Consider the following 13,000-nt stretch of genomic DNA (forward strand, 5'->3'; position numbering starts at 1 on the left):
AGGTTTACATCTTCCTGGAGGACAATGACTCAGTCTGCTTTCTCCTCCCCGGGCCCAGAAGCCATGACTTGCTTCCTACCTGGCTCCCCTGGAAGTTTCCTAAAGTTTTCTCTCTTCACAAACAGCAGCTTTGTCCTCTTAGAAAGAATCTTCAGGTCCTCCTTTCAGAAGTCCATTCTAGGAAGGTCCAAATCCGAATTGATTCTGGAGTGATTTTTCCCATTGCGATGCTTAATTTATTTTCCAAATGGTTCCCCAAAGTATCCTTAAAACCACGAAATGCCATCTGCAGTCCTCCTCTGTTCCAAGAATGAGCATGAATGATGGGAGAGGCCCTGTGTGCTATGCAGAGGGAAGGTGCACAGATTTGTGGCTCAGCCCTACCCAGTCAGCGGCCCTTGCTCCTCTGCCTCCCTTCCTCTCCCAAGGCTGGGCTGCCTGATACTTCCACTGTGGCCTTTGGTCTGCTTCTTGGTAATGGGTTTCCTGAGGCTGTCTGCCTCCCTGCCTCCTCCAGGATACCCTGTCACTCTCTCCACCAATCTGTCTCATTGTCTAGGGAAGAACCTCCAGGTGCCAACACTTGTCTGCTTCTTCTTTCCTCTGGCCCCCACCTTCAGCCTGCTCAGTGTACGTCTGGAGCACCTGCCAGCCATTCTGAGGACCCCCAAGGACTCCTTCACCCGGAAGCAGAAAGAGGAGTGTAGGGGGAAAGCTGTGCTGAAGGTCAGGCTGTGATGAGGGCAGCAACTTGGTTGTGGAAAGTTCTGGGATGCCTAATGCCCCTTCCTGTGATAAACTAACCAAGGCAGTTGAGTGCTGTAATTGCCAGGCAATGGGCTCCTTGAGAGCAAGCAGGTGCTGAGTGGCCCTCTGACTTCTGCATCTCACTGTCCCTGCACAGTGTTAGCACAGAGTAAGTGCTCAGTGAATTTGCTAAGTGAATGAATTCACAAGTGCAGCATGTAGAAAAACAAGTTTTTTAAGCTAAAATTACAAGAGCTGTGTATAGAAGGTGAAAGCGTTACGCGGAAGGCCTTTTGCTCTGCTTGGTGAGTTTGACAGGGTAGGTATGTAAGGACATGCAGGTGATGGGAGCTGAATTATTTTGTGTAAAGGAAAGAAGAATCCGGAGTACCCCAAGACAATCCTGGGGGGAATAGTAGGGAGCAGAGATGGCAGGAAGGAGGACAGGTGGGAAAATAAGATAGCTGGGAGCTCTGTGGTGTGCGATGCTATCCCCACCTCCTGTACCTGTGCACCAAATCTTCAGTAAAGTTTACCAAATTCATGAATGCTTATTGTAAGTGATGTGTGTGTGTGTGTGTGTGTGTGTGTGTGTGTGCATTTATTAGTGAGGGTTCTCCAGAGAAACAGAACCAACAGAATGTATCAGAGAGATACAGAAGAGAAGATAGATTATGGGAATCGGCTTACACAATTATGGAGGTCAAGAAGTCTCATGTATAACATTTGTAAGCTGGAAACCCAGGGAAGTTGATGGTGTAATTCAGTCTGAAGCCAAAGGCCTGAGAACCTGGTAGCCACTGGTGGAAATCTCAGAGTCTGAAGTCCTGAAGAGCTCCAGTGTCCAATGGTAGGACAAGGTGATTGTCCCAGCACAAGGAGAGAGAAAGGTAATTTGTCATTCCTCTGCCTTTTTTGTTGTTGTTGTTGTTGTTGTTGAGACGGAGTCTCGCTCTGTCACCCAGGCTGGAGTGCAGCGACCGGATCTCAGCTCACTGCAAGCTCCGCCTCCTGGGTTTACGCCATTTTCCTGCCTCAGCCTCCCAAGTAGCTGGGACTACAGGCGCCCGCCACCTCGCCCGGCTAGTTTTTTGTATTTTTTTAGTAGAGACGGGGTTTCACCGTGTTAGCCAGGATGGTCTTGATCTCCTGACCTTGTGATCCGCCCATCTCGGCCTCCCAAAGTGCTAGGATTACAGGCTTGAGCCACCGTGCCCGGCCTCCTCTGCCTTTTTATTCTATCTGTGGCTTCCATGAATTACATGTTGCCCACCCACATTATTGAGGGCAGACCTTCTTTACTCACTCTACTGGTTCAAATGCTAATCTTTTTAAGAAACACTCCCACAGACATATCCAGAAACAATGTTTTACCAACTATCTGGGCACCCTTTAGCCCAGTCAAGTTGACACCTAAAAGTATCCATCATAGTGTGTGTGCTTGTGTGTGCATGTATTTGTGCAAATGCGAGCATATGGTGTGCTGTGTGTACACATGTGTGCATGTGCGTGCATGCATGCAGAAATTAGGAATGAGATTGCTTTCATGTTGAAGTCAGCATAATGTAGGACAGAAACAGCGCATAAAATAAGAGCCTAAAAGGCTAAAGAAGCTCTGAGAAAGAGAGCCTCCTAGACTTTGCAGAAATTGCACAGGCAAGTGCTGGATTTCCATGAGGCAAGGGAAGTAGCAGAAATATGTCTGACTCTACTGCATCCAGGTCTCTCTGGGTCACGTGAGCAGAGAAGCCAGTACTGATGCTTAGAATTAACCTGGACCCTTGCAGAGGGGAGAAGAATAAGCTCACAGAGCCACAGTCTCAGGACTGTGGATGGGCACAGCCAGAGAGCAGGAAAGAACTGCAGATGGCCCTGGGATAGAAGCCTTAGTGAGAGGGGTGGTGTTGGGTGGAAAGGAGAGGAGTGACTAAGGAGGAGGCTTGTCATCACGTGATTTCTTTGGTCATCACCCTTCACTTAAGTATCTGCTTCTCAAAACAGATACAGAGTCACATTCATCTCTGTGTTCCCAGGGTCTATTAAAGTGACTGCTGGCATCAAGACACTAATAAATGTTTGTTGAATGAACAAATTAATGGAGATTTTTTGCATATAAAATACGATATGTTGCTTAAAAATTCAATTTGCGCTCAGCTTTGCAGATGCACATCTGTTTCAATAGTTAGTTATTTTAATTACATTCGGCTTTTTCTGTGCTGCATTTATGAAGCGGACTGTGGCAGTAATAAAATTAAACTAATCATAGTAGAAAGCTAAATAGGCTTATCCAAGGTAGATTTTTGACCCTTAATTATATGATACGACTACCATCATTCAGACGTATTAAGAGGCAGTGTGGTCCAATGGGGAGATCAAGTCCCTTAAAACCACCTAGGTTTGAATTCTAGCTCTGTCCCTTACTATCAATGTGAACTTGAGCAAGAATCAAATTCTCAGCAGTTATATGAAGAAAGTAAAATCCACCTCCTGGGACATGAGGCTAGGAGTGATGACATGAGTACATAAGTGGCACAGACAGTGAGATTACTGCAATTTCAGGCCAAGCTATTCTTGAATCCAAATCTGTAATGGTTGTGAGCTTGAGGTGGAAACAGGTAAGGTTGCTTTAGGAATCTGCTTCCAACTCAGAATCCAAATAACCTAAATAAGAGGAGACCTGGCTTTGCCTGACTTTAATCCAAATCCTGTGGCCCAGTGTTCATCTAGATTCAATATGAAGTCTGATCCCAAGCAATAAAACAATATTTAATATCAGCCCATTGTGCCACTGAATTCTGCCATAATCTGTTTTCAGATTTGCTGAAGTTTTCTTTCTGATTTTATCAGCAATTATCTCAAATGAAATTGGCACTTGGCAATTGGATTACTGGATCATTGCCTCTCTTATCCTAGTAGACAGTGAAAAGCAAATGCAATTTTTGCCAGTTACATGTCAACTACTCCATGTTGCCATAGGAAAAAGAAGCTTTGGCCTAGAGAGATGTGGTAGGAAAGGACCTGGATGGAGGAGAAACCTGGATTCTAGCTCTCACTTCAAACATTTCTTTACATTCAAAAGATATAAAGGACCTGAAAATTTTAATCAATCAGCTTTTTACTGTTTTTGTAGTCCATATTCATATTAATCAAACTTTCCACTGCTAATGATAATTTGTGCTTATATAGTAAATGTCAGTCCTTTAAGACAACATTTTGCCATGCTTTATCCTCCTAATAATTCTTCCAGGTAAAAAGATTAGATGAAGAGTCTGGATGCTAGAGCCAGAGAGAACTGGATTTAATTTTCACTCTAGCCCACAGTTGCTTCGTTTGCAAAATAGAAATTACAAGTCCTTCCTGGAAAACTTGTTAGGAAGATTAGAAGAGATGGTAATATACAGGGCCTACCCAATCCTTCCCAACTCCTTCCTCTTTTATAGAGGCAGTTCTTCTATACAACTATTCAATAAATAATATTCATGTCAGGCACTATCCTACATAGTGTAGATTGTATTTTTCTCAATTACTTGCTTTTTCCCCTGTAAGAGGATTATACATCTCTGCCATTGTCTGGATCTTTAAATGTGGAAACACATATAAGAGTGAACCTGCATCCAACCTGCAGCATCGAAGAAAGCATCATAACTCATGGAGCTGTGAGTCATGGCAGATGCTGACTGGTAGCCGGTGTGCTTCAGACTGAGCAAAACAGACCCTGCTTTCTGCCACATGGAAGTTACAATCTAATGAGGAATACAGATATCAGACAATGAATTATAATACATTTGGGGGAGTCTCTATTAGCCAGTGCTCTCCAGAGAGGCAGAACCAATAGGGTGTGTGTGTGTATGTGTGTGTGTGCGTGTGTGTGTATCTATCTATCTATCTATCTATCTATCTATCTACCTACCTACCTACCAACCTGTTTATCTATCTATCTATCTACCTGTTTATCTATCTCTATCTATCTATCTATCTATCTATCTATCTATCTATCTATCTATCTATCTATCTCTCTCTCTCTCTCTCTCTCTATCTATCTATCTATCTGTTTATCTATGTATCTATCTATCTATCTATCTATCTATCTATCTATCTATCTATCTACCTGTTTATCTATCTCTATCTATCTATCTATCTATCTATCTATCTATCTATCTATCTATCTATCTATCTCTCTCTCTCTCTCTCTCTCTCTATCTATCTATCTGTTTATCTATGTATCTATCTATCTATCTATCTATCTATCTATCTATCTATCTATCTATCTATCTACCTGTTTATCTATCTATCTAACTACCTACCTACCTGTTTATCTATCTATCTACCTACCTACCTACCTACCTGTTTATCTATCTGTCTGTCTGTCTGTCTATCTATCTACCTGTTTATCTATCTATCTATTTATCTATCTGTCTGTCTGTCTGTCTATCTACCTACCTGTTTATCTATCTATCTATCTATCTATCTATCTATCTATCTATCTATCTATCTACCTACCTACCTACCTACCTACCTACCTACCTACCTATCTACCTACCTACCTACCTACCTACCTGTCTGTCTGTCTGTCTGTCTATCTATCTATCTATCTATCTGGAGATTTATTTTAAGGAATTGGCTCATGCAATTGTGGAGGCTTGGTGAGTCATGATTGCTAATCACCTGACCTTAAAATAAATAAGTTATCTTGGATTATCTGGGAGGGCCCAATGTAATCACAAGGATCCTTTAAATGTAGAGAGGGAGGTCTGAGAGTGATTGTCCGAGTCAGAGAGCAATTGGAAGGTATCACACTGCTGGTTTGAAGGTGAGGGAAGCTGCTATGAGCCAAGGTGTGCAGGAGGCCTCTTGAGGAGCTGGAAGGATGAGATGGTCGCTTCCCTAGAACCCGCAGAAGGAACACAGTCGTGCCAATGGCTTGACTTTGGCCAGTGAGACCCGTTTTGGACTTCTGACCTCCAGAATTGTAAGAGAGTAAAGGCGTGTTGTTTTAGGCCTCTAAGTTTGTGGTTATTTGTCATAGCAGCAAGAAGAAATGAACACAGCCCTTACTCTCTGTCTCCAGAGCTCACAGCTTTTGTTTTCTGATGAATTACTTCCTATTTTCTCTATGATGTGCTGCACCCTCCTAGAGTAATACTTTAAATGTGCCTTAAACACCAAGCCTACCGGCATCAGAGGGGTCACTCTGGGTCAAACCCATCAGCCTAATATCCAGTTTGTGATCATGGTACCAGGGAGACAGAATCACTGGGGCTGGAGGGACAAGGGCACTCAAAGATCACCCAGGTCATCCCATCATTATAGATGGATAACTAAGGTTCAAACCCGGGGAGCAACTTTCCTATAGTTGCAGAGCCGGGGGGAGCTGGGCTAAACTCCAGCCTCTGGATACCACATGGGGATGCTTTCCTCCTAGTCATGATACAAGACACACTCATTCCCATTAGCAGCTCACCCCTCAAAACCAAGCATGGTATAGCATTATGGTGGTCGGCGGGAGCGACAGAGTGGCAGGAGGAAGGTGGGGAGGGTGCCTGTCGGGAGGGTGCCTGTCTGAAGGGTGCATGAGGAGGACGAAACTGTCAGAGCCTTGGAAATATGGGGTGTGTGTCCGGGAGGCATTGTTGCCCTTCATGAAGGAATTGAACAGAGACGTGGCAGTGTGGGTGGCAGGGAGATTCCATCCTTGGAGGAGGAGAGGCTTGTGCAAGCTGCCTGGAAGGTCCCTTCGACCCTACACTGCCATACCTCCGTGAACCATGGCTGTGGGAAGACCACGCTCCCTGATGGTGTCTTTAAGGCTCAGAGCGTATCTTTCCCTAAACCTCTCCACCCTTCCTTTTGCCAAACCAGCAGGAGCAGCTGTTCACTTTGTGCCTTGTCACTTCAGTCTTTGTTCCCTTGTCTCCTCCATCCCAGGCTGCTAGGAGATATATTTGTCTTACTTCAAAAAGCCCCTAACAGTCCACGCTGGTAGCTGAGAGGCGCATGCAAGGCTTGAGCTCATTTGCGAGCAGCCCTCTAGGTCCAAATCTAGCTCGGGCCAGAGCTTCTGGCCCACCTGCCGTGCTGTCCCCACCCTGCCGCCTGTAATCAGCACCTTTCTCTCCAGGAGAAGGCAGGCTGAGTGGCATAGCCCATCACAGTGGGGCCAGAATAAAGCTCAGTGATCATCATACCTGAACTCCAAAGGGTTGTCTTCCAGCCTCTGCAAAAGCCTCAAAGCAGCCTCTGAGACCTCTGTGATGTTCTGCCAGGGAGGAGGGAGCTTTAGGGACCTGGAGGATTTAATAGAGAACATGCAATTAGCATACACCTCCAGACTCCTGCACCCTCCAGCCAAATCTCCCTTTCCCCAAATACATTCACATACACTTACCATGTTTTACTTAGGGAAAACAACAACAAAAAAATCAAACAATTATGGTCTTATGATCTTGTTTTTCTACAAGAGAAATTCTTTTGTCTGGTGGTGGGGAGTGGCGGGGGGCAGGGATGTTAGACAGGATACGTGGCTCCCAGAAGCCAGAGCAAATTTCAGTAGAGCAGCTCCCTCGATTTCCACCCACCCCCAAGACCCAATTTGGAAAGCAAGCCTCTGACCCCAGTTTTGGTTGTAGTATGTTTGTTTTGTCTTACATTCAGGGCCTTCCTCGATGATGCGTAATTTTCCTTCTCTTTCTGTGTCACCCGAGTGAGAGGAAAGAAGACCGAGACAAAAGGAGGACACAGCAGGGCCCTCCTTCCTTCTTATTCCTAAATAAAGTCTGTCTCGGATCGGGGTTGGAGGGGAGCTTTTCACATTTGTAAATTGCAGCTGAAGAAAAGTCTCCAAGGGAGGCAGGGATGTGAATGTGGTTCAAGACTAAAAAGGGAAAAGAAGGATTTCTTTTTTCTCGATGTTTTGAGTAAAGAAGAAAATAATAACGTGGGCTTCCTGCTTGTTTTCACGAGATGGGAGAGTCACCTGAGACCTGGATGTTTAAATTTTTTTTTTATTTAGAAATTACACTTTATTTTAAGACATTGTCCTTTTCAAGGTATTATCCTGGACAATGACAATATAAATAGCCATATTTCCTACTTCATTAATACCACAGGGGGATATGAGGGTTTCCATCCTCATATAGGGCTTTGGTTTAGGCTGTTTCTTGTGTCTTAGAGGGAAGGCCTAGGGAAAGAGGTTCTTTTGGGTGCTTTTTCTTTGTTTGTTTTAGAGACAAGGCCTCACTTTGACATCCAGGCTGGAGTGCAGTGGTGTGATCACAGGTCACTGTAGCCTCAACCTCCTGAGCCCACGTGTTCCTCCCGCCTCAGCCTCCTGAGTAGCTGGGACTGCAGGCATGTGTCACCTCCATGCCTGAGTAATTTTTTTTTTTTTTTTTTTTGAGCAAGAGTCTAGCTCTGCCGCCAGGCTGGAATGCAGTGTCGTGATCTTGGCTCACTGCAACCTCCACCTCTTGGGTTCAAGCGATTTTCCTGCCTCAGCCTCCCAAGAAGCTGGGATTACAGGCGATTTTTTAATTTTTCAAAAAGATGGGGTCATGGTGGTGGTGGGGGAGGTGGTCTCATGATGTTGCCAAGGCTGGTCTTGAACTCCTGACCTCAAACAATCCTCCTTCCTTGGTCTCTGAAATGCTGGGATTCCAGCCATGAGTCACTGTACCCAGTCTATTGAGTGCTTTTATACAGGTAGTATTGGTTCACATGTGCAGAAGAACTCTTCATTTTCCAAATGAGGAAAGTGAGAATGAGAAGGTGAAATACCTCATCCAGGTCTACACCGTAAATGAATGTATGAATGAGTGACTGAACTGGATCCAAGAGTTTCTATCAAGTGTGCAAGTCAGTGCTTCCCCACTGAATCATAGCCGCCCCCGACACTTATACAGCCTTTCCCTACAGCTCCAGCCTCACCTCTTCAACTGCCTTGTTGACAATATCATTAACTTCAAGCCTGACAGTTCTACAAATGAATGCTTGATTCTCTCTTCCCAACCATTCTTTGCCTCCAAATAATGGATTTTCCCCAGCACTACAGTTATCTCTTGTGTAACAGACTATTCAAAACCTTAATGACTTAAAACAACCATCATTTAATTTTATAATTTTGTGGCCCAGAAATTTGAGCAGGACTCAGCTGATATGTCTTCCACATGACTTTGGTACATTCCATTGGTAGACGGGCTGTTCTAGAGGGTCCAGGATGGCTGGGGGTTCACACATCTGGTGCCTCAGTGGGATAGCTGGAAGCCGGGCTCACCTAGCGTCTTCACTGGAATGTCGATACTTGGCCTCTCCAGCGTGGCAGTCTTAAGGTAGCCAAGTTCTCACATGGCCATATCTATGTGCTGCTTCTATAGACTTCACAAGAGGTGGCATCTCCCTGTTACTAAGTTCATGTTGAAGCCTAATCCCCGATGCAGCAGTATTAAGAGGTGAAGCCTTTGGGAGGGGATGAGACTGTGAGGGCTCAGTCCTCATGGACAGAGCTAGGGACATTATGAAAGGGCTGGAGAGACCTAGCGAGGCCTCCTTTTGTCCTTCTGCCCTTCTGCCACAGGAGACACAGCGTTGCCCCTCCGGCCATGTGAGGATGCAGCAAGAGGCACCATCTTGGAAGTAGAGAACAAGCCCTCACCAGACACCGACACTGCCAGCGCCTTGATCTTGGACTTCCCAGCTTCCAGAACTGGAAGAAATACATTTATATTGCTTATAAATTACCCAGTCTAAGCTGTTTTGTTATAGCAGCACAAATGGATGAAGACACTCCCTTTGAATATGGGCTGGCCTTAATACTTTGCTTCTGAAGAACAGAAGTGATGCTTCCAGGGCTAGGATAGAAAAGTGATGCAACTCCCACCTGACTTACTCGCCTATGGCACAACCTGGAGTACTGGACTGATACACACATTCCTGGTGACCCTGAAGCTGTCATGCTGGAAAAGACATATGGAGAGACTCCACAGCGCCAGAGACACCCGAAGGCCTCCAGCTGCTCCAGCCTCAGCTGTTAGCTGTGTGGCTATGGCCACGCCCCTTGCATGAGGCGTGCCTTCTGACAAATCCCCACTGCACTCTTGTTCCCCTACAGTATTATTTACACATCACCAGAGGCAACTTTTTAAAAATATGCGTTGGATCATATAATTTCCTTACTGGAACCTTTCAGTGACTTTCCACTCTAGGTAGAGACGACCCTTTACTCTAGCCATGATATCCCAGCTCTCAGTGGCTCCCCTTCCAGCTTCAGGCCTCTGACTGTCCACTGTACCCTCAGGACCTCACTGTCCAGTCCCTCCACCAGGGTACATGGAAGCTTCTGCATCTCCTAGAAATGGGAAGATTGGAGCTGCATCTCAGGGCCACCCCTCCACACGCTTCACTCTTTTCCTGCTGCTTACCAATCCAGCTTTAATGTGAGCATGGTAGAGAAGAGGAGCCCTCACCGACACAGGGATTATGCAGCATCACCCCATCTTATGGCTGAGGCTCCAGCACTGAGTGTTGGGGCTGATTTTCAGAGACCCAGGTAGCATCTCCTTCCTGGATGAAGACCCACAGAGCTCTCTGCCTTCTTCCGCTATAGAAAGTATCCCACTTCTTCTCTGGTGGGAGAAGTCTTGCCTGACATCTCCAGTCTCTGCATACTCTGGGTGACTATTTTGGAAATCAAAAGTTCCATATAGATGCTTTCTCAGTATTACTGCTATAAGTCTCCTAATCCTCCCTAAGGCAATGGATTTCTCCGGCCTAGTAGAGTAAAGATAATGTAAAAGGAGGCACTGAAAGAGCACACAGGCAAAGATGTGTGGGTGTGAGTTTGCATCCAAGTGTGCCTGTGACTGGGAATGCACATGTGCTATGTGCATGTGTGTGCATGTATATGTGTGCTCATGCGTGTATTGGCATATGGAGATACATTAAATAGTCCCTGCTGAACCTACTTCAAAATGCTTAACATATTCTTTTTACTTGTTTATTATCAGTTTACCTTACTAGATATAAGCACCATAAAAGTAGGGGCTTGACTGTCTTGTTCATTGTTGTATTCCTAGAACCTACCTAAAACAGTGCTTAAAGCACAGATGGTGCTCAAAAAGTATCTATTTAATGAATGAATTAATGCATGAATGAATGAATGCATGAATGAATGAATGCATGAATGAATGAATGCATGAATGAATGAATGAATGAATTGGGATCCATATGGTTTGGAGAAAATATTGAGCTTTTCATTTAACCCCTATCTTTTAACCTTGTCACTTAGGTGTGTTAATTGCTGTAATGCTCACTTTGAATACCTTCTGAATAAAGAAAAAAGCCAGTGTGGTGGGATTATGTCCTGTTCTGTGCTAAGCATTTATGGGCAAATCTTCTTTGACCCTCATGCTATCCTGTGAGACACACACCATTCTTATTCCCATTGTACATGTGAGAGAACTGAGGCTTAGAGAAATGAAATGACTTGTTTCAGTGAAAAGACTAAAATATGACAGAGCTGAATTTGAATCTATGTTTTGCTCACACTAGACCTCACTACATCACACTGAAAAAAATAACGTCTTTGGGAATCACAGCAGTGCTTTCTGCAATGTCGTAAGGATCCAATGGCAAACAAGTGAGACTAGAATGCTTGGCACAAAATAAACACTATATGTTTTAGCAATTATTAGAATTACTGTTGTTGTTTTATTTACCCACTAACTTGTCCTCTTCTTTGTTCCCATTTCCCTTTAGGGGAATAGGAGGGTGTAAGATTCACATCTCAAGGGCTACAAGACACTTTAAAGCCACCTTTTCCACGTTCTCTTCTTCCTTCTATTCTCCCACTTTCTTCTAGACAGAATCAGGGAGAGCCAGGCAAGGGCTTCCCCTCAGGTATTACAGTTGAAGTTGGAGGAGGGGGGTTATCGAACACTTTCAAAGGCTTATCATCAGAGGTGGAGGATGAGAAAGACTGACTGTATACAGAGTTCAAAGTCGGGGAGGTGGAGACTGCATATATGTCCTACCAGACAGGAAGGATGGGGCAGCTCTGTAACTGGGAGAGCTCAGAGCAGGATGGAGTTTTGGGGCCTGGAGGCTGTGCTACAAGAATACTCAACTGATGTGGTGCCCAGGATGAGTTTGGAGTGGGGTCAGAGTCTCCTACTGTGTCAAGGAGGAGCGGGACACCAGGTTCCTGCTTTCTGCAGGCATGGGGTGCAATCACCCCATACAGAGCAGAGCCAGTGCTGGAAGAGCAAAGTGGAAAGTGAGAGCGAAGCCGACTGCAGCTAAAGCAACATCCAGAGGGAGGCAGTCAGATTTGGAGCAGCAGGAGAGAGAGGGGATGCAGGCGGGCTGCAGGCGAGAGGGCTCAGAGAGAAAGGCTGGCGATGACACCTGGAGGGGGTTCACTCTGGGGGTTTTCTGGGGACCCTCTTGCAGGTGAAGAGGGGTGGGCTCACCTGCCTTCGTTATTTTCCATATTCTTAAGCTGAATAAAGACTTTTAAATTATTTACGTAAAACACAGTCCTGTAAACACATAGGAAATGGTTCATATTATTATCTTCTTTGTTTCTCCAAGGTAGGGAAAGAGAGAAGGGGAGAGCCTCAGGGATACATGCGGCTTTAGAGTTGTTGAACGACCTCTTTCCAGTTCCTTAAAAGAAAAGGAACCCTTGGGAGGTTGAGTTGGGCGGGGGAATCACCTGAGATCAGGAGTTTGAGACCAGCCTGGCCAACATGATGAAACCCCGTCTCTACTAAAAATACAAAAATGAGCTGGCCATGGTAGCGGTCGCCTGTACTCCCTGCTACTCCGGAGGCTGAGGCAGGAGAATTGCCTGAACCGGGAGGTGGAGGTTGCAGTGAGCCAGGATCGTGCTTCTGCACTCCAGCCTGGGTGACAGAGCAAGACTCTGTCAAAAAAACAAACAAAAAAACACAAACAAAAACAAAAACAAAAACAAAACAAAACAAAACAAAAACATAAAGAAAAGGAACCCAACTTGGTTTGAGGAAAACCCAAGACAGACTGTTGCAAAGCGAGAAGCATGAGAGCAGACTGTGAAAGGCCCCCACTGTGGGCAGAAACCTCGCAGTAAACGGTGTGGAAAAAAAACAGCGAAAGTCACAGAGCAGTAGAGCTCAAAAAAACCCGAGAGATGATCCATGCCTGAAATTTTTAAACCTAATCCTGCAGAGGAAGGGCTGCTGTGGAGCTGCCTGGGGCCTGTTGAGGTGGCTGTTGGGAG

Source organism: Macaca thibetana, chromosome 8 (genome assembly GCF_024542745.1).
Source record: "Macaca thibetana thibetana isolate TM-01 chromosome 8, ASM2454274v1, whole genome shotgun sequence".
In the NCBI taxonomy this organism is placed as follows: Eukaryota; Metazoa; Chordata; class Mammalia; order Primates; family Cercopithecidae; genus Macaca; species Macaca thibetana.